Source organism: Balaenoptera borealis (genome assembly GCF_965194805.1).
Source record: "Balaenoptera borealis genome assembly, chromosome: 8".
Lineage (NCBI taxonomy): Eukaryota > Metazoa > Chordata > Mammalia > Artiodactyla > Balaenopteridae > Balaenoptera > Balaenoptera borealis.
The window spans coordinates 15,444,040-15,465,105 of record NC_138865.1 but is presented as its reverse complement, the minus strand read 5'-3'; the positions used below and the strand labels follow the sequence as shown (position 1 = coordinate 15,465,105).

The window sequence follows — 21,066 nt, the reverse complement described above, 5'->3', positions numbered from 1 at the left end:
ATTTGTAAAGGGCTCTGAGAGCTGCAGATGGAAAGCTGCTCCGGCAGGCAGCTTGTTAGAACTAAAAATAGACTTGTGTAGCCCCTTCCCGGCAGAAGCTCAGGAAAGGCTGGAAGGGGTGAGAACACAGGTAGCCAGAGGTGGAAGAAGCTGACCCAGTCCTAGAGGGCGGCCAGCGCTACAGTAAACTACCGCGGGAGACACCGTGGCCACAGCCGAGCGCCCGCTCAGCCTGACCCCCAGCAGCGCCGCCTGCGTGGGAAGGTCAGGGGCAGGTGGCCTGTCGTGCCCGGAGGCAGGGGGCAGACTGTGGCCTTTCCACAGTCTGAGGACGGGATTGCTGTCCCCAGCTGAGCTGCCTTTGCAGCAGCCGGGAGGGGGCGGGGTGACGGGGCGGGCAGGGTGTCAGGGCTCGCCCCGGGCGGGTGGGCAGGTGTCCCAGCGGAGGAGGAGGGGGAGGGGGAGGAGGAGGAGGAGGAGGCGGGCGGGGGCTGCGGCGTCTGGGGCCGCATCACGGATGGGGGTGTAGAGGGGGTGGGGTGGGGTAGAGAGCGGGGCTGCGGGCTGGACGAGAAAGAATCGCCGGGGAGGGGAGAGAGGGGCCCACGATCTCCTGTGACTCAGGTCTGACTCAATGCCATTTCTGAAACAGCCTAGGGGGCGGGGGGAAGGTGTCTTTTCAAAATGACGAAACAACTCCTTGCTCAGGGCAGCCCTGGAAGAGCTGCGGGCGGATGGGAATCACCCCGGGTCTCCCTCCAGCAAGTCTCCCGGCTGCCCACCCACGGGCGCGGCGGCGGCGGCGGCGGCGGCGGCGGCGGGACCCTCGCGTCGCTGTCCGATTTCCACTCGCGCTGCCCTGGCGCCTGCAGGGGTGGGGGGCGGGCGGAGTGGTGGTGGGGGGCGACGGTGCCCCCACCGCGAGGCGGAGCGCGCCGCCACCCCCCCGGTCGCGCCGAGAAGGAGCCCCGGGAAAGAGCTAAAAAAAGGGCAGGCGCTGCGGCGGGTGGCGGCGCCGCGCCCGCCGGGGAAGGAATTCCCTCCGCCCGGCGCGCACGCGGCCCCCCGCCCCCGCCCCATCCTGCTCAGAAAAGAATCGGATTCTGCCGGAGAGTAGGAGGCAAAGGAAGACTCAGTTCTAGCCACCACCACCCTCCTCTACCCTCCCGGATCCCGGAGAAGGGGGGATAGGATTCCTCCCCCAACCGGATCTAGTGGTCGGAAGGATGGGTCCTGGAGGAAGAAGGGGGCGGCTAGTAACGGGGGCCCCGAGCGACGGTGGCGGCACCCAGAGGGGCCTGGCGGGTTAGGACCCGGGCCGGGATTCGGAGCACCCTGCACAGTGGCCAGCGCAGCCCTGGCTCTCCTGGCTCCGGTGCCCCAACACCCACTCCTCCGACTCAGAGACAGTGCCCCAGGAGGCGCCCGGGGTCCCGCGTGCTGACCGACCCCGGGAGGCGAGAAGCCCTGAGCCGCAGCGCGCACAGACTGGCCTCCCGCTCGCTCGTTTCTTTCCCGAGAACTGAGGACATCGGTCCATGCCCAGTCCCCATTCAGAGCCGGAGAGGAGCCGTGTGAAATTAGGAGCTCACAACTTCACTTGCAAAGTTCTGCAGTTTGCAGAGCAGGTCCACCAAGTTGTCTTGCTTGTCTCACAGTCACCCTGGCGTCTCCATTTGACAAATGATGAAGCAGGAGCCTCAGAAAACAATGTATTGTCCATCTTTAGCTAAGAGAGGTAAGGCCGAGCATTTGCAAGGCCGAGCTCGCAAATGCTTGGTTCTCTATTTCAGGAACTTTCATCTGACTCCTAGTTCTAGGCCTTCTTCTTTGGGGTCTTTCATGCATTTAACATTCTGGGGATGCTTATTATGTGCGAGCAAGATGCTGGGGACAGAAAGACCAACGAGAGTCACTCTCTGACCTCAAGGAACTCACAGTTGAGTGAAAAAGCGAGAAAACAAAATTATAGATTAAAATTCAGTGTAAACCACACTGTTCTAAACACGGAAACAGAGTCAGTAACTTGCTCAGGTCTCAGGACTGTAGCTGTGCAGCCAGGATTTGAACCCAGACATTCTGACTCCAGAGCCCACCCACACATAACCACTATACTAAACTGCCCCCTTTTTTTTTGCTTAACTATATACCCTTAAGTGAGGGGAAAAAAGCAGATCACAAAACAGAATGTACAGGATGCTCCCAATTAGAATATATATAAACACTCAGGAAAAAAAAAAAAAAAAGACCAGAAGAATATATGTCAAAATGATTTGTTTTCTTCATTTTTTTATAAGCTCCATATTTTCTGCACTGAATATGAATTTTATAAGAAAAAAAAAGCAATAAATGGTATTAAAGTACAGCTTGAATGCAAAACTTCCAAAAGATGGTGATGCTTGCATTTGCCCAGTGGGAAGCCTAGGAAGGGCGCCCCAGGGGAGAGGACCATGTACCCCAGAGGTTCAAAGGCATGGCACGAGGACAGGATGATTGAAGAAACTGCAAGGAAGTCTGTCTGTGTGATAGGAGTGAAGAGGGGCCAGAGTGTGGGAGGAGAGGCCTCAACTGAATTTCTTGTCAAATCCCTCAAATAAAGAATTCCAAACCCTTAATATTATCCTAAAACCTTCCCTGAGGGGTTAATTCCCTTGGGGATCTAAGAGAGCAGTCCAGGAGTGGGCTGAGATTCCTGAAGGTTATTACTGTGTTCTATATATTGTGTTATATATCTTCTTCTGTCTTTGGAGGTGAGAAGGCTGGGTGTAGGACGTTAGACTCGGGTCAACATATTTGGGTCAGAAGGTGCCAGAGAGCTCGGCGGAAGTCATTGAGGATGGCTTCTTAACGATGCACATTTTCATTAATCTGGCCCTCTTTCATAACTCAGTTTTACTGTCACTCAGATCCAAGCCCGCAAAGACATTCCATCAGTAACCTCCCCGCTTGCTCCATGCTGCGCATCCCTCTGAGGTCCCTGGGCACACCAGTTCTAATATCAGCCTCAGCTTATTAAAGCACTAGATTTTCAGGTGGTGGATGGCAGGTCTTGTCCTCCACATCCAGCCCAGGCTGCCCAAAGTGCCCTGGTTCCCCTTTCCCTGCTGGAGAACCTGGAACAAAGGCCAGTTCACTGCTTTTCCCCCTCCTGGCCCCAGCCCTCTCAGACACATTCTGACCCCCTGGCCCTCCAAGCAAGAGCTGCAGTGTTCAGTATACAGGATGCAGAGATGCAGCTCCTCTGCAGATTCCGAGTTCCAGGCTGGAAATAGAGGGGCCTTTGCTCACGTCATTACATGAAATTCACCATCTGCCACTTGAGCAGGAAAGACTTGGGGATGTTTAATGTGAAAACACAGCTCTTGCTTGGGCGATTGACTATTTCAGGGTGAGGACCACAGCTGGCATGTTAACCGTGGGACCTGGGTTACCGATATTAGGGATTTGGCCTAATATTGATCTAAGGTGGGGTTGAACCCATAGTCACAGTTCTTTTCCCTTTAAACAGCTAGCTCTGTGCACGCACGGGCCACAGACAGCAGGACCCAGCCCAGCCTGGCCTGATCCGGGGTTGATCTGGCTCGGGGCAGAGCCAAGGGAGCAGGAGGGCTGAAGTGACTTCCCCTGCAGCTGCTGGGCCCCCTCTCAGCCTCCCTTCTCTGCCTTTATCTGCCTTGTAGGTGAATGGGAAGGCAAATGGACCAGGAGGAGCCCTTGCGATAATCTTCAAAAAAATCTGACATGTCTATGTTACTGCTACTGGGCAAGGTAAAACACCACCCTGGTTTCCGCTTCTTGCCGACTTCCTAGAAGTGAGCAGTCAAGAGGCTTGGGGGCTGTCTTTCATCTGATGTGTCTTCAGTGTAATTTTGGGTAGCTTGGATTTTGTTCACCTGCCTTCAAGCCTCAAGGGAGGCTGGCAGGAGCTGCCTTCTGCGGGGGGGTTGGGGGGTGCCTGTTTTATGCGTTGCCCTCCCGCACTCCCTCCGAGTGCCCAGTGATTCCTGGACAAAGGTAGGGGTGGAGGAACTGGGTTTTATTCTTCTTTCTGTTACAGCTCTCAGCCCAGAGTCTTATACACAAACTCTTCTGAACTCCAAACCCATCTATCCAACAGCCTACCAGATGTCTCCACCAAGATGTCTAATAGCACAAACTCAGCATATCCGAAACAGAATTCCTGATTTATGTCCCCACGCCCCACCTCCTGGAAATTTGCTCTTCCCCATCTCAGTTAATGACGTCCTTCCAATGGCTCAGGTCAAAAATCTTGGTGTCATCTGTGATTCTCCTTCCTCTCACCCGCACGTCAAATCCATGAGAAACTTCTCTTCTGATCGCTCCTGACTCCACTCCAGCCACATCCTCGGAATTCCTCAGACACATCAGGCGCACTCCTGCCTCATGGCCTTTGTACTGGTTGGCCCCTCTGCCTGATCTCTCTGCCCTTTTGCATCTTCTTGGCTTAAACGTCCCTTTCTCGGTGGAGCCCACCCTGCCACCCTATTTAGATGGCAAACCTCCCCCATGCCAGCACCTCCAATCTCCCTTGTTCTTTTTTTTCACATTGTACTTACTTCTAGAAACCTATATGATATGCTTATGTACGTACCACAGCTGGTCTGGCTGCTTGGCAGCTCTTACAGGGAGATAAGGAGCTGTGGGTCTGCAGGACACACAGGAAGAGGGAACAAAATTGAATGGGGTCAAGAGAATGAGAAGACAAGTCACAGACTGAGAGAAAATCTTTGCAAAAGTCATAGTTGATAAAGGACTGGTATCCAAAATATACAAAGAACCCTTAAAACTCAACCATAAGAAAACAAACAACCTAATTCAAAAATGGGCAACAGACCTGAACAGACACCTAGCCAAATAAGATATACACATGGCGAATAAGCATATGAAAATAGGCAACATCATATCCTTATGGATTTGAAAATTAAAACAACAATGAGATGCCGCCACATACCTATTAGAATGGGCACAATCTAGAAAACTGGCATCATCAAATGCTGGAGAGGATATGGAGCAACAGGAACTCTCATTCATTGCTGGTAGGAATGCAAAATGGTACAGCCACTCTGGAAGACAGTTTGGCAGTTTCTTATAAAATTAAATATACCCTTACCGTAAAATCCAACAGTCGTGCTCCTTGGTATTTACTCAAATGAGTTGAAAACTTATGTCCACACAAAAACCTGCACACAGATATCTATAGCAGCTGTATTCATAAGTGTCCAAACTTGGAAACAACCAACATGTCCTTCAGTAGGTAAATGGATAAATTGCGATACATCCAGATAATGGGATATTATTCAGTGCTGAAAAGAAATGAGCTCTCAAGCCATGAAAAGACATGAATATTAATCATGGATAAAGACAAATGCATATTACTAAGTGAAATAAGCCAATCTGAAAAGGCTACAGACTGTATGATTCCAATGGGACATTCTGGAAAAGGCAAAACTATGGAGATAGCTAAAATAATGAGTGGTTTCCAGGGGCTGGAGGGAGGGAGAGATGAGTGAAACACAGGGGATTTTTAGGGCAGTGAAACTCTTCTGTATGATGCTGTAATGATGGATATATGCCATTATCCATCTGTCCAAACCCATAGAATGTACAACACCAAGGGTGAACCCTAATGTGAACTATGGACTTTGGGTGATAACCACATCTCCATGTAGGTTCACTGACTATAATAAATGTAACATTCTTGTCCAGGATGTTGATAGCGGGGAGGCAACGCATGTGTGGAGACAGGGGATGTACAGGAACTTTCTCTACTTCCCACTCAATTTTGCTTGAACCTAAAATTACTCTAAAAAATTAAGTCTACTAAAAAATAAAAATAAAAAAAATTGAGTGGGCCACAGGTCTTTGCAAGCAGTAGATTTGCAGGCTTCTTCTCACCTTTCCAAAGAATCCCTTGGCCTCTGCCAGAGAAGGGGCTTTGTTCTGGAACAACCCTCACTCATCTCAAAAATCTCAGCATCAAGAATGGCCTTAGGTGTGGGTGTTGGGGGGACATCCAGGAGGAGGCTCTACAGATGCCCTGGACTTGTCTGCTTCCTGCTCAACTAGGCAACGAGGGCAGGGACATAAAAGAGACTTCCTGTTGCTGCCCACATCCCCAGCCCCAAAGTCCTGGGGGAAGCAGGGCCCTTTAATCCACTGAAATGCTCGCGGAGAAGCAAGGACAGCTGGGGTAGGTGACCCCAGAAATAGGAGCAGAAGTCCTGCCTCTGTCGAGAAGCCAAGGTCAAACAAGCCACTGGTTTTCTCTCCTCTCTTGCCCCCTCCTGTATTTAGCTGATCAGATCTCTTAGTCCAGCACTTCTGTCCTAAGGGCAATTCACATCCAGGCTTGGACCAACATTTTGTCACCCCTTCCTGTTGTAAAAACAAACAAACAAACAAAAATGGTATTTTCACTCCTGCTTCTCACGGGGTACTAAAGGACCAAAAAAGCTTCTCTGGAATAATAATAGTCACCAGAGATTTAGCACTGAGAGATTTAAAGTATTATCTCAATTAGTTCTTATAGCATTCTTATGATACAGGTACTATTATGTATGAAATCAAGCTACTTGCCCAAGGTAACATAGCTAGAAAATGGTGGAGTCAGGATTTGAACCTGGGTCTTTCGAACTCAAAAGCTACCATCTACTGCCAGCAGGGTTAAGCAATGCATGCATTGCACAGAGGCCCCCAGGTAAGAGGGCATGACGGGGGGGCTAAAATCCAGCCCCTGCTCCCTTTGCCAAACCATGCCTCCTGGCCTAGGGATGATCAGACCCAAAGACAGGACTCCTTTCTGCAATTTGGACAAAGGTACTGAGTATGCTGGCTGCAGCCCACATACTTGCAGGGAGCAGGTGAAGTCTGCTACCTGGGACATGGCAGGGTACCACGTGTGTACCTCGGAAAACAAAGGGGCAAAAACATATTATTTCCATGACTATGAAGGAAGAGGTTGCCTCCAAAGGCCATCAGTCTCCCTGATCTTTTTTACTCAATGGCTACTTTGAGTTCCTGGCCAGGACTGGTTCCAAATCCTGATTCCTGACTTCCAAGTTCTTTTTTGCTAGATCAGGAAAGACTAGACACGGAAAGGGGAGAGTTCCTAGAGGCAAAGTTAAATTACAGCCGCAACTGAGCAAGGTTCCACCAAAATCATCTCTCCCTGGGTGGGTATGAAGAGAAAGGGCCAGGAAAATCTTCCGAAGCTGGTACAGTTACCAGAGAGGCTGTACCTCGATTGTTCAAAGCTTTTCTTTCTCTTCAGTGTCAGCCATGGAGGAAAGGATGAGAGGAAAAGAAGTCTTAGGAGTCAATGTTACATTTGTCCATTCCAGTTAAGTTTACCAATATAGCATTTAAAGTAACTTGAGGATTAAATATATTACACTCAGTGCAACATCACCATCGCCCCCATTGCCCCCTCCCAAATTTTATTCTTGAGGAAGCAGTACTGTTCTTAACACACTGATATTTATTTTAATTCTCAGGGATGAGGTCACGTGCAGCCTGAGAGGTGCATGCAGAATGGGGAGGGGCAGTCCCAGATGTTGACCTTGGGGGTATTAGGGGAGACTTAGGGGTTGGCCTAATGTGTGAGCTTCAGGATTTCTCAGGTTGGGGCCCTGCCCTGCTCCTCTCTGGGGTCCCCACAACTGCCTGGTTACCACGTTTTTCCCTCCCTGGGGATGCTCAGCTTGCTAAGGTGAAAAGCCAAACCCAGCCCAGAATTCCAGGTCTCAGGCCCCCTAACTCGCTGGAATTGGAACCCATCCTGTGGCTGTGACTGTGGGGGAAGCATAAAGGCCATCAGAACACAGATCCCAGAAAGACGGACCCTGTGCATCTCAGGGGCTGAAGGAATTTCAGTTAAAAGAAAATAAGATTGGAACAGGGGAAAGGGAAAGAAGTCAAAAGCCCCGTTATAAGTCCCTGGGAAAATGAAGAGGCAAAAAAAAAAAAAAAAATTATTATTTCAATTACTATGAAAACGTGTTTTATTAGAAGATGGGGGATTCATCACTGACACTCAAAAGCCCAAAGAGCGATACCCAGCACTATAATACCTCCGTCTCCATGCAGGGAGAATGAGTTATTAAATCGGAAGATGAATGTTTTGCAGTTCAGTTAACTGCATCTGTTAAAAAAGAAATAGTTATAAACTTGCTCTGGATCCCTGACCCCTCCCCGTGAAAGCTACCCCTTGCTAGCCCCCAACCCTCTGTATCCTCAAGGGTCTCGACCCCTCCCCCTTTCACATTGCTGTGGCATAGGAAAATGCAGGAGGAAGAATGGAAAAAAAAAAAACCCAGCAAATTAAATGCAAGCCAGAGTTTTTTTCTTATTATTAAAAAAAAAGTTGCATACAGTTCAATTGTCGCAAAGTGCGACGATGTAAATGCGGTGCATTCTTATGTATAACAGCTTTTCCTTCCGCTCCCATGGCAGCCTCAATAACGCTGCGCTTCTGTTCTGCATGAATAAATATGTATAAAATGTAACGCTGCAAAGAAATAAAATCTGATAACTGAAAGATACCATTTCTCAGGTTCTGGGAGCAACATGAGGCACCAGCTTTTCTGATTCTTTGGTGTTTATGCGAGGAGCCATTGAAATGATAATGTGGAATTTATTATTATTTTTTTTCCAGGGGCAAGTAATTTTCAGCTGTTCGTCGGGGCTTTAAGAAATGGAGGCTTTGGTGGTCTTCCTCCTCATTTGGTGTTCTAGGTGGGGGTCTACGGCTGCTACCCGGCTTCCCCATTCAGGCCATATACCCACAACCTTGAAATCTCTTCCCTTCCTCGCCTTGTGAGTCAACCTTGTTAGCGGAATAATGAATTTATCCCTCGGAGCCAGCTGTGCGCAGCCTTTGCACCAGGGAGGCTCTCGTGCAAAGTGATTCTTAAGCTCTCTCAAGCCCTGAGCGAGGGCGCTGGCTATTATGCATAATTCCCTGCCCTCGAAGGCTTACTCCACCCCTTTCTCTCCCTCATCAGGAAACCATATAGGACATTATTTTACTAAACATCTCAAATAGGAGATGACTGGCTTTTGCTTTGTTTGTTTACTTGTTTACAAACTTCGGCACTTTCTTGCCTGTAACACGGTTCTTGGAACACCAAGCGACTTGCTCCTCTGCTGTCTGAGAGGGCTGAAGCTGGCAGCAATCAGGGGCTGGGTCCAGCCCTCAAGGGCCTCACAGGTCCGGCCCCCCACTTCCTTTCCTGCTCCTCTCCATTCACATTGTCTTGAGACCAGCTAAGTCTCATGCTATGCTTCAAAACACCTCCCAGGCTTTCCAGACCTTCTTGTCATTGCATTTACTCTTCCCTCCACCTGGAACACTCCTTCTGACCTTTCTAGACTTGGTCTTCTCAGCTTTCAAGAGTCAGCTCAAACGTGCAGCCACTTCTTTTATTATCACGCAGCTCCTATGCGTCCCATACGTACTACAGTAATGTGTCTGCTGACTCTTTCTGCCAAGTTCCTCCAGGACAGAGATGGCGTCTTAGGACTCTCTGCATCACCGGTAGGTACCTCGTGTCCATGGTGAAGTTCAGCCAGGGTTTGTGGAAGGATGGAATGAATGCATTACCCAGAAGAGACGGCATCCAGCTCCTTCTTCGGCTTCTCGGGGTTTGTCTCTTTAGACCCCATTCCAGGAAAGGATTTGCATGAGATTGCTAGCAAGCGCTTGAGAACCCAGAAACTCAGGAAGGAGGTCACTATCCAGTGAGGAAGTTTTCCGTGCAGTGGTGACGCATCCATCTGGACCTCAGCTCACAGCCCAGGGGCACGCTGCAGACCTGCTTCACTGATAAGTGTATGTTTACAGTGTCTGGGTTGTGTAAATAAGCCGTACTTGAAGTATGTAAATTAGAAGTTAATGAATGAGCTAGGAATTGTTTCCTCTGCTATTTAAACAAAGCTCCTTCTCAGGTGGGACATCAGCTTCCCCAGGGCAAAGCCAATACATTTTCTTGCTGACCAAACTAGGTAAGCAAATTTCTGTGAAGGGTAGGAAAAAAAGACTCGGAGTTTCGATGATCCTCTCTTCAGACACTGTGTCACCTTGGGTCAGTTACTTAACCTCTCTTTAAAATGGGGATAATATCAATAAGAGTACCTCCTTTATACAGTCCTTGTGAGGATCTAAATGTAAATTTGGTAGCATGTGTCTGGAACAGAGAAGCCCTTCATAGACATGAAGCTTTTTCATGGTGGTTTGGTTTTCAAGGACTTTTTTCTGCTTTTACACGTACCAAATGAACATCATGTTTTGGACTTTTTTCTCCCCAAACCGGGTTCTCCTATTAGAAAACAGTCGAGAAGTGACAAGGCTTTGTGATACCTCTGTGCTGGGTGGGAATCCTTAAACTGAGCCCCTCAGCCTCAGGGATAAGGTTTCTGAGCCATTTCAACTGTTTTGGTGGCTCAAAAACATTTTTCACTCCCTTCCTGTCCGTGGACATATGGATCAGGTCAGGGACGGCTTGGGAAGAAAGGGACTATTAGTGTACAATGAGCATATCATCGAAGAGCTGCTTTTCCTGACTTGGAATTCAACCCCGAGGAACAATGCAGAGCTCATCTGGGCCTGCGGGGCGGGTTGGTTGTCCTGGGGACTGTCACGCCTTCAAGAGTCAGGTTTCTTTGCCCTTACTTAAGTAACCCAACCCACCCCAGGTACTGTGCTCCCGTGAGCGGCTAGTCAGAGCCAGGAGGCACTTACTACAGGAGAGGGGCACAGGCTCCAGACACCGAGCTGGGAAGCCCGAGGCCCCGACAGGCTTCAGACAGACACACAGCAGGCGGCAGCAGGGAGGCCCCCAGTCCAGTGGTTCAAGTCCAGGAAGCCCACCCACCCCGTTTCCAGTCCTGTTACGAAATTGTCAGGGACGACCAACGCACACATGGGCAGCTGGGGGCTTTCCTCAAAGTGACAACAGCTTCTTGTGACTCTGCAGAACACGAGCTGCTTGCATAAACACTGCCTCAGAGACACCTGCTGTGGGGAATGCATGGAGTGGGGGAGAGGCAGAAAGATACAGGGGGAGAGGACAGTTTCCCCACCCCACTACAGAGGGGACATTTATCCATCCGTCCATCCATCCATGGTGCACGTGCACAGGCTCTGTCACCAGCTCGGTAGTAACTGGGAGGCAGGGAAGAACACAGTGCAGTCAAAGGGCCTCAGTGCCCCCATCTCCTGCCACACTCCCCCTCCAAACGAGACTTGACTGGGGAAAGACCTCTTGGGGTCTCCAGTGCTACTGCACTACGGTGGACTGGGCGTTTGCCAGCGAATCCATCGCAGGCATAGGAGGCTGAGTGCACAGCAACTCCTAGGGAGGGTGAGGTAGAGATGGGGTGAGGATGGCGAGGAAGGAAAGGGCTAAGTCCCTGGCGTGGAAGGTTGGAGAACACAGTAGCAAGAGGGGGTTTGGGGGCCTCTACTTGAAACCTACGCTGCAGGTCAAATCCGTATGCAAACTGCAGGTGTTCAGGGAGAGGGCTCTGAGAGGTGGCAGAGCTGGGCAGTACCGCAGAAGGCTCCCGTCTCTGGGTGGAGCTTTTGCACTTTTCTGCTTGTCAGTTTACCTGACGCGCCAAATTAGTGAGCTCGCTGCTGCTGCCGCCGGCGGCGGCGGAGGCTCTGAGTCACCTGGTTGCTCAGTTCTGATCACAAAGTACACAGGAGAGCCTGGTGGTGCTCCTGGAGTCGGAGCCAGCCGGGGAAAGGGTCTCCTGCCTTCCGCTTCTGGGACATGTACAGGGGCTCCTCACTCCTGGTCAGCCCTGAGCAGAGTGCAAGAACGAACAGGGGTGCATCCCTGGCTTCATCAGAGGAGGCTCGGAGCTCATGGAACAGAGGAGCAAAGCGAGCACCCAGGCCATGCTGGACGCTGAGGGAAGAATATCCCTCCCTTCCAAAGGTTTCTCGCTCTTTAACTGTAGTCGTCACAGTCAAGCCACCAAGGGCCGATCCCAGAGGCTATAAGGGAGCATTTAGAACGGTGCTGATCTGATTTCTTATCAGAGAACCATGGGTGAGAGCAAGAGCTACAAATTATGGTTCTTGTTCCTGAGTGTGGCTCTGGGCCCATCCACTGTATCTCCTCTGTGTACTTGATTTCTTGGGAAGAAGGAGAGTTCAGGCCCTGCCCCAGGGGAAATGCTTTACTACAGCTAATGCCCCATCGAGATGTCACTACAGCTGATGGTGCCTCAGGGCAGGCCGGCCACACAACGAGAGCGCGTATCTCTGGAAAGACACACAACATATTTTCTTGTGATGTGTCCGCTTCTGGGCCATCCAGCCCACCAGACTGTGAGCCCCCCAGAGGCAGGGTGGACCTCAGGCATCCTTGTGCTTCCAAGGCTAGCACTGGGCCTGGCACACACGTGGCACTCAATAAGTGTGTCACAGACACGTGAATCAGTAGCAGAGATGAGATTAAAACTCAGTGTGGAGAGATGATTGTAATAAGGAAGAGCTAATCTGACTCCATACTGGATCTGTTTCTTTTCCTGTAACCTTTGGATTCTTTTGCTTTTGCTACAAGAATGTTGCCTATAGCCTGAAATATGCAGGATCGCCCATTCTCAAGGCTCTGACCTTTAAAGGTATAACACTTTTCCATTCATATAGAGATAAAAAGTGGCAGAACAGAGAATAACATTTGTCTTGTTGGAGGTTTACAGGAACATTGTGACCCAACCTACCCACAGAGCTGCAAGAACAGAGGATTCTGGCACCAAGAAGTTTGCACCAACCAACTACACCCCCTCCTCTTCTAGTATAAAAGAAGTCTCAATTCTAACAAGGATAAGATGGTTCCTTGGGACACTACTCCACCATCTTCTCTGTCTGCTGGCTTTCCAAATAAAGCCCCTGTTCCTTTGCCCCAAAAACTCGTCTCTTGATTGATTGGCCTGCCATGCAGCGAGCGGTACGAGCTTGGACTCGGTAACACAATCAGCTCTCAAGGGGAATGTCAACTCCAGGAAGCATCAAGAGAGGTGGAAAGAACCTTGAGATAATTGAGGTCCTACTCTTCAGTTGACAGAAGAGAAACCTGACGTCCAGAGAGGTTAAGCCCCATACACAATCCCACACAGCTAATTTGGGGCTCCAGGACTGTCCCCCAAGTGTCCTCATGCCGCCCCATGCTGGTGGGGGAGGACGGGGAGCACACCGGGGGAGGTGTGATTCCAGGCCCTGGGGTACGCACACCCTTGAAAACAAAACTGCATGATTCAACACACATCTGCAGCAGTAGTGCAATTATCTCTGAGATCTAAGCAGTGATCGATGGGAGTTTTAATTACCAAAATCTCTTCATCCTCCCCCAGAGAAGAAAAAAATTATTTTCTGGGATGTTTACTTCATCGTAAAATTTGGTGAAATTCTACCTCACTCAGATGGGCATGATGCATTTGCATAAAAGGGGGTGCTAAACATCATTTTTTGTTGTTGTTGTTCCCGCAGCTGAAAATATTGTTCTGACTTCTGCATGCGCTTAAGTTTGGCTGCAAATCGGAAGAGCTGCACCCACACTTGGGCCTGAGAAGGGGGGCTGAGGGGGAGGGTACGGCTAGGCCGGCAGCTGGGCTGTGCTCCTCCTGTTTGGTCTCGCTTGCTGGCTCCCTGAGTCCTGAGGGAGGCTGACCTGGTCACTGAGGGCAGCGGTCACCCTCTGCCCTCTGACGGTGGCCTTGTGCCTTCTCTGGTGTCTGGAGCTTTCCAACCTGCAGGCCTTGACACAGGGAGGGCCGGAGCCTGTCAGGCTGGTACCCTCTACGGCTACTGTATTTACCCGTTCACTTTCTCTTGTCTGCCCCCTTCCCTCCACCAGGCTGAGAGCTCCCTGAGTCAGGGGCCTGGCCTGTCTCATTCACCGTTGTGCATCCTCAGTGCCTAGGGCCATGCCAGGCATCTAAAAGACACAAAACAGTTGGTGAAAGAAAAAGTGAAGCCCCTTAAGTTCCAAACAGAGTTCTCCCCATGGGCGATGCCTTTCCTTTGGGGTTCATTCTCCCTCTTAGGGGTTCCCCCTCCTGGAATGAAGATCTATTGCTTCTTGGGATAAACTCCATGGAATCCTTTTTGGACCAACCTGCCCAGGGCAGAGGGAGCAGCAGAGTGCAGTGATTAGGAATGAGGCTTTGGGCTTGAGACCTGGCTCTTCACTTACTTACTGCTTGTGTGACAGCCAGCAAGTGACTTAACCTCTCTAAGCCTCAGTTTCCCCAGCCGCACAATGGTGCTGAGCGGGGCTGCTCCATCCTAGGGCTGTTGTAAGAATTAAATAAGGTAGTGAATGTAAAAGCCTGGCCGCCCCGAAGGGGCTGAATTCCTGTTATTCTGATGATGATCTTCATCATCACCATCACTTGGGAGAGTGTCGGCTCCACAGGATGGATGAAGGAGGAGGGCTGGGGGGGCGTGGGTGGCTTCTCTGTCTTTGCACACGTCACTGGTTTTGCGTGAGGATTAGAGACCCCCCACCCATCTCCTTAGCTTTTCTGCTGCCTCTCCCCATCCTTTCCCCCAATTTATCAGAGAAACAAAGCATTTAGAACTGGGATTGGTCCTATTTCTCTTTAGGGAAGGAAACTGAAACCCAGAAATGTGAAGCAGCCTTGTCATGGCCACGCAGCCTGTTGGTGGAATTGAGACGTGTAGGATTTCTGAATCACACTCTAAGACAGCCCCAGTCACGTGGCTGGTGCCGTCCACACCCAGGCAGTGCCTCCCCTGAGTGAGGAGAGACCGGGAGGAGCTTGGCAATGGCTCCATTGGTCAAAGGGTGGTGGGAGTCTTCCCTTCCTGACCCCACAGATCCTGGATTGGGGTGGTGTCGGGTAACATACCGACACAACATGCTTTTTGTCACGTGCAGATGGTGATGTCACCATGCCCTGTTTTCATTAGGGGTCTGGGGCAAGGGATGGGGGAGGCCCCAGCCTGGCAGGAAAGAGAAGGCAGCTGATGGTGTATGGCTATGAACATGTGTTCATCCATCATGTCTTTTTATTCTGTATTCTGACGCTTTGATATCTTGGGGTCTCACCGACCCCAGGGGTGGGGTGTGGATACTGTCCCTCCAAGGGCTAGCTAATTCTTATAAGCAGAGCATGCCTTTCATATGCTAAGCAGACCATCCAGAGTCCTTATGTCCCCAATCCTTCATCAGGTTCTCACACTCCGGTCCACCATCCCCCTGCCTAATCACCCCAGGGTCAGGCACCAGTCAACTGGGGACAGCCCTTATACCTCAGAGCCCATGAAGTTATTCAGACTAGCGAATCCTAAGCCTACTTACCCTACTTCACCTATTTCCTACCCATGGAAACTACAATAAAGGCTTTTGCCTATAATTCCCCTCACTCCCTCACTCCCTGACAGACCCTGGTGCTTCCCCATGTGGTCCCCCTGCATGGTCTGCCTCCAGTTTCTAGGGACCTGTCAGTATAAAAACTTCTTCCTTTATGACAGTCACTTCTGTGTCTGTGTGTCTTACCACACCTGCTTCAAACAAACCCTGGGCATCCTTCAAAGAGTAGGGGCATTTGCACAAAGCAGGTATTATGACACTTATAGAGAAGTTTAGAGATTCAGGACCTGGAAGGATCCTTAGCATACCCTTAATGACATCCTTGATCCAAACCCTTTCTGATGTGGGAACAGCCCCCAAAGAGCCAGCAAGGCATCCCTTCACTCTTTCACGTTGAGACTAATCTAAACAGTGTTTGTCACCATCACCGCCATCAGCTCCACGGAACACCCCTCAACACATCCAGATTACCCCCAACACTGGCCGCTCAAAAGCTGACAACAGCGACCTCACTGTGTCCCAAGGGCTACAACCAGATCTCCGACTCCCACCCCTGCATTCCTCTCCAGGGAATATGGTATCTGCACACTTAAAAAAAAAAAGTTGAGCTGAAGATGGCACAAAATTAGTTCCTTCGACAGACAAATTTGCTCCTGAAACACTCTGCCAACCTGCTAATGAGTTGTCTTGAACCTTGCGCGGTGTTACCTCTAATTTTGCAGCCTGCTAGGATTTGAGTTCTGTGGACAGCCTCACATTTGGTTTGGAATTATAGGCTGAATTGCTGCTCACTCCTATTATCGTGCTGTCAATCTTGTATTAGCACATTATAATATGGTACACTGAATGCATCTGTTCTGTATATCACGGGGCCTCATTGTCATTTGTTGAATCATTTTTGTCTTATATGATTGTTAAGCAATTGTTTCGTCTCGGGCGGCTTCAACTTTGATTACTGTATACTATTTACGGGGAATATAAAAAGAGGGGGAAAACTCCATCATCAGCTGTTTTCACCAGTTCTCAGCATTTATGTTGAAGTTCAAAGGCTCCCTCATACCTAGACACACATCCTTGAAGGGAAGGGGACTGAGTAGACCAATCTTGGCTTAGGGGCTGAAAAGTGAGCAAGTTTGGAGGCAATTGAACAGGCTGCAGAAAATGTCCCTCTGTTTCCCCATCATGGGCGGCTCCTCTTGCTCCCACACTGCGGAGAGGGGTCACACACAGACCTCAAGCCCAAAGGTCTCTTTAGACGGAATACAAAATGCATCTGGTCTTACCACCTAAGTTAGAAGTAGTTATGAAGGCTGAAGAGCTGCTAGCTGAGATTCACTGCCCCAATCTGTGAGACAGGATCTCCTAATTAACAAGACAAGGAAGACTAGGACGTTGCTAAAGCTACCTGGCAGGACTGGGGGCCGCTGTCACCAACACGGATGATAGCATTTCCTCCTCTGAGGAGCCTATTATAATGTCAGGACGTGTGTTCTCAGATCCCAGTGGGATGGGGGAGTGCACTCGCTAATAGGTGGAAGCAAGTGCAAACTATGACTCAGGATCTAGGAGGGAGGTTAATCAAGGAAGGGCCAATTGATGAGATTCACTCAGTTCACAACTGTTGAGGACCCCAGGAGGTGGGGATGGGAGAAGGCGGGGTGTTCATTCTGAGGATCAACATCCGTCCCCTTGACTTGGACGTTCCCCGTCCTTTTTTCTCCTCTGAGCATGCTTCTCACTTATCCCCAGCTTTCACGTGACCAGTTCAATTCCATACCATCACCATATTCTCCCAATGTCCTCTCCTTAATTTTGCTGAGTCCTCCAGTGAGAATTTTTGCCTCTGTGTCTTGGCTCGTCCTATTCCCCTTTTCTCTCTGCTCATGCAAGTCTTACCCAGGCTCACCTCTTCCAGAAAGCCCCACCCTGCAGTGCTATCTTTGTCCTGAGTCACAGGGGCATTTATTTACTGTTAGATAATTACCGGGTTACATCTACGCAGAGTTCACTGCACGCTCCCGGATGAAGTGTACACTTCTTGGAAGTGAGAATGGAATATGACATCTCTGCACATGGTGGTGCATTGGGCAATGCGAGCAGAGATGGAGGTAACAGTGAAAACGGATACCACCTAGTCCTAGAAAATGTGCACCACCCTCGCTTGATGCTAGTCAATAAGATGGCCCTATTTATCGAGAGCTTATAAATGCTGCGTGCTTTATACAAATCATTGAGTCTTCGCAGCAATCCTGTGAGGCGATTTCTTTTATTTCTCTTTTTTATAGATTAGGAAACTGAGGCTTAGTGAGTTTGGATGACTTGTTCAGGGTCACACAGATAGTACAGGGCTGAACCAGAATTTGAACTGAGGTCTGGCTGACTCCAGCCCCCTCCCTTTTCATCTGAGACCAAACACAAAAACCAGGCTGGCACTGGTCTCTTCCATGAGATGAGTGCCAAGCTCGGCGATGCCAGCTGCCAGACCCTGTTCGTCCACCTCCCCAGCCCCAGGTCAGGACACAACTGTGATCCCTCTCTATTCTTCCAGGATGCCGACACTTCCCTTTTTGCTCAAGCAAAGAAGCTGAACTCTCTAGTCTTAGGGTTAAAAAAAAAATAATACCCTGAAGACACCCAGCTGAGAAGGACGTAGAAGGACAGTCCATAGGCATTCATTACCTCTACTTTCTGGCTTCTGTAGTATTGCCGCTATTGAAGCTGCTCTGGCAAAGGTCGCCAGTGATTTTCTGAATGAAGTCAGGACTCACACATCCAAATGAATACTCCTCAGTGGTGTTCCCCAGGACCGTCCTGGGGACGCCAGTCCTGTGTCCCAGGCACACTGGCCAGGGCGCAAGAGTGTGGGAACACCTGCGTTTGGGAATTGCCTTTTGTGCCAGCTTATGGGTCACTCCCAGAATCTGCTTTACTATTTCCTAGTCACATACTAGGTAAAGAGCTGATTCATCCATCCACCCCTTCTGAGGAGTCAGGCTCACCTCTCTTGTGTGATCTTTAAGCATAATTAACATGGAATTGTAGGTTAAGGAGGGAAGTTACATTTATTTGTCGATTCATTCACTCACTCACTCATCAACCATTTCTTCAGCAGTAAGACCCTTACTAGATAAATCCTGCCTCTGCTGCAAATCAACCCTCTGTTCAGTGCTACACTGTCTACTGCTGCACTTTACAGATAGACGTGATCAGAAGCAGCCGCCCACAGAGGGCTTCAACACGGCACCCGACTGCCTGGATGTGAGGAATCGTCAAGGGTTTCCTGGTCAGGGATCTGGACACATTTCTCCCTTCTCTGTCTGCAAGTTGCCACATTTCCGGAACAGGCAAAAGACAACTCCTAAGTCCAGGATGCTTATCAGGAGACCACTTAATGCAGCCCACAGCTATTTGAATCTGGCCCTCAATTTCATGGCCTCTGATCATCCTTGGTAGCTGGGGGAGCTTGAGGCTTTTTTAAATATCCTGAGCCTAGACTTTCTCATCTTTAAAATGCAGCTGGAAACCATGCCCACTTCATGGAGTTGTAAGGGTTAAATGGAATCATGTACAAAGCATTCAGCACTTGTGAAATCTGGGGTCTCAGGTCAAGGCCAAGACGCAGGGGGTGGAGAGAGGTCAGCAACCTGTAAAATATCTCTGGAGGGTGCACACACACACAAAGATGGGTGACAGTGGTTGCTTCAGAGGTGGAGAGCTGAGTGGCAGAATCACTTTTTACAGTGACCCGTATACACCTGCTGACTCAAAACATTTAATAATAATGACGATGACAACAATAAAAAGGGAGTTAGTGCTCTAAGTTTAATTGCTTTCTACTTCTTTACATTTAATCGTCTTTCCCACGCAATACATCTTCAACTGACACTTCTTTAAAAATGAGCTATGGAAGAACCATCAGTCTCAGGCCCCTGGCTTCAAGGCTGGGACCTGTCACTGAGACGGCCGCCCGCCCGGGTCTGCCCACCTCCACCCAGCCCACCTGGTGCCCTTCTGAGCAGGGCTATGCCGGCTTGAGCAGGGCCATTGGCACGGCTGCAGGCACGTTCTCTGAGTCTCCATATTTTCAACCATGGTCTCACATCGCTGTGGGATAAATCTCCCTAAGCCATTATTTCTGGGCTAGTCCTGCACCCGGGAACCTACAACGCCGTTTCGCTGTCCCCATCTACTCTCAGCTCTGTCCTGGGAGTCAGGGGCCGCTGTGCACTCAGGCTAATGTCTCACTTCTCTCGGGCACACAGCCAGGCCTACTCTTCTCCCTTCAGGAACGTGCTGGGCTCCGCTTTGCTGATGTACATTCCTTCACCTTGATCATCCTGCCGCAGGGAGCTCTCTCATCTCTCCCCGCCCCTGGCTGAGCGAGGCCAAGCCTGGCCACCCCTCAAGGCTGAGCTCAAGCCTTCACTCCTCCAGGAAGCTTCCCTGACTTCTGCCTGCCTGTGCTGTTCTTCCTCAAACTCCCACGAGCTCGGTCACTATTCAATTCAACCACTGATAAGTGCCTCCCGTCGTTTATTGGAAAGTACAGGCGTATCTCATTTTACTGTGCTTTGCTTTATTGCACTTTGCAGATAATGGCGCTTATTACAAATTGAAGGTTTGTGGCAACCCTGCATCGAACAAGTCTGTTGGTGCCATAGTCCAACAGCATTTGCTTACTTTGTGTCTCTATCACATTTCGATAATTCTTGAAATATTTCAAACCCTCCGCCGGCAAAAAGATTACAATATCACTCAACGGTGGTTAGCATTTTTTAGCAATAAAGTGTTTTTAAATTAAGGTATGTACATTGTTTTTTTTAGACATAATGCTATTGCACACTTAATAGACTACAGTAAACGTAACTTATATGCACTGGGAAGCCAAAAAGTTTGAGTGACTTGCTTGATTGCTATATTTGCTTTATTGTGGTGGTCTGGAACCAAACCCAATAACTCCGAGGTCTGCCTGTAGCTTTGTCTTGTCTCCCCAACTGGATCACAGTCTCTTGGATAACTCAGCTCATGCATTAGCCTTCTTCCACATCCTCATAGCACCCGCTTACTGCCACGCACATCTTCCAGCCTCAAAAATGACTTGATTTGGGAATTCCCTGGTGTTCCAGTGGTTAGGGCTCCGCGCTTCCACTGCAGGGGGCGCGGGTTCAATCCCTGGTAGGGGAACTAAGATCTTGCATGCCGCACTGTGCGGCCAAAAAAAAAAAAAAAAGAGAAAGACTTGATTTGACTTGGAGTCAGAAGATCTGGGTTTGAGCCTGAGTTTGCACAGCTATAACATGGAAGTAATATTCCTATCACACAGAATGACTGAAATCAGGGCTTGAGAGAGAGATGTGCCTTTCTCAGAGGGCGGAAGGAGAGAAAGGAGGGTCCATGGGAGTGAGAAACAGCAGGAGGGGGAGGCCGGGCCATCTGAACCCACAGGAGCCCCCTCAACAACTAGAACAACAGAAGGGGGCTGAGGATAGGAGGGTGGGCTTTGGGGACACACCCGAGCCTCCACTGAGAGAAGACTCTGCTCCTTTCTCCTTCCTGCTCTGAGGCCCTGGGGAGCTTGGAGTTTAGGGAGATGATAAGTGGAGAGAAAATTAAAGGCAAGAGAAGTCTAAGGAAGTCGTCAAAGCACAGCCAGGAGAACAGAACCCTGAAAAAAAAGGTAATGCCGTAAATTACAGCT

General features: G+C 49.7%; 1 protein-coding gene and 1 long non-coding RNA gene across 14 annotated transcripts in view; one reads left to right on the top strand and one right to left on the bottom strand.

The window, feature by feature from the left end:
* The window catches only part of PEBP4 (phosphatidylethanolamine binding protein 4), a 269,036-nt gene that overhangs the window by 154,291 nt on the left and 93,679 nt on the right, over nucleotides 1–21,066 (bottom strand). The gene's annotated exons all lie outside the window — the stretch shown is intronic.
* On the top strand, nucleotides 564–19,269 carry LOC309633321. Its single transcript, XR_014247420.1, has 4 exons — nucleotides 564–624; nucleotides 1,659–1,738; nucleotides 3,681–3,768; nucleotides 4,058–19,269. It is a non-coding gene; the product is annotated as an uncharacterized lncRNA (long non-coding RNA).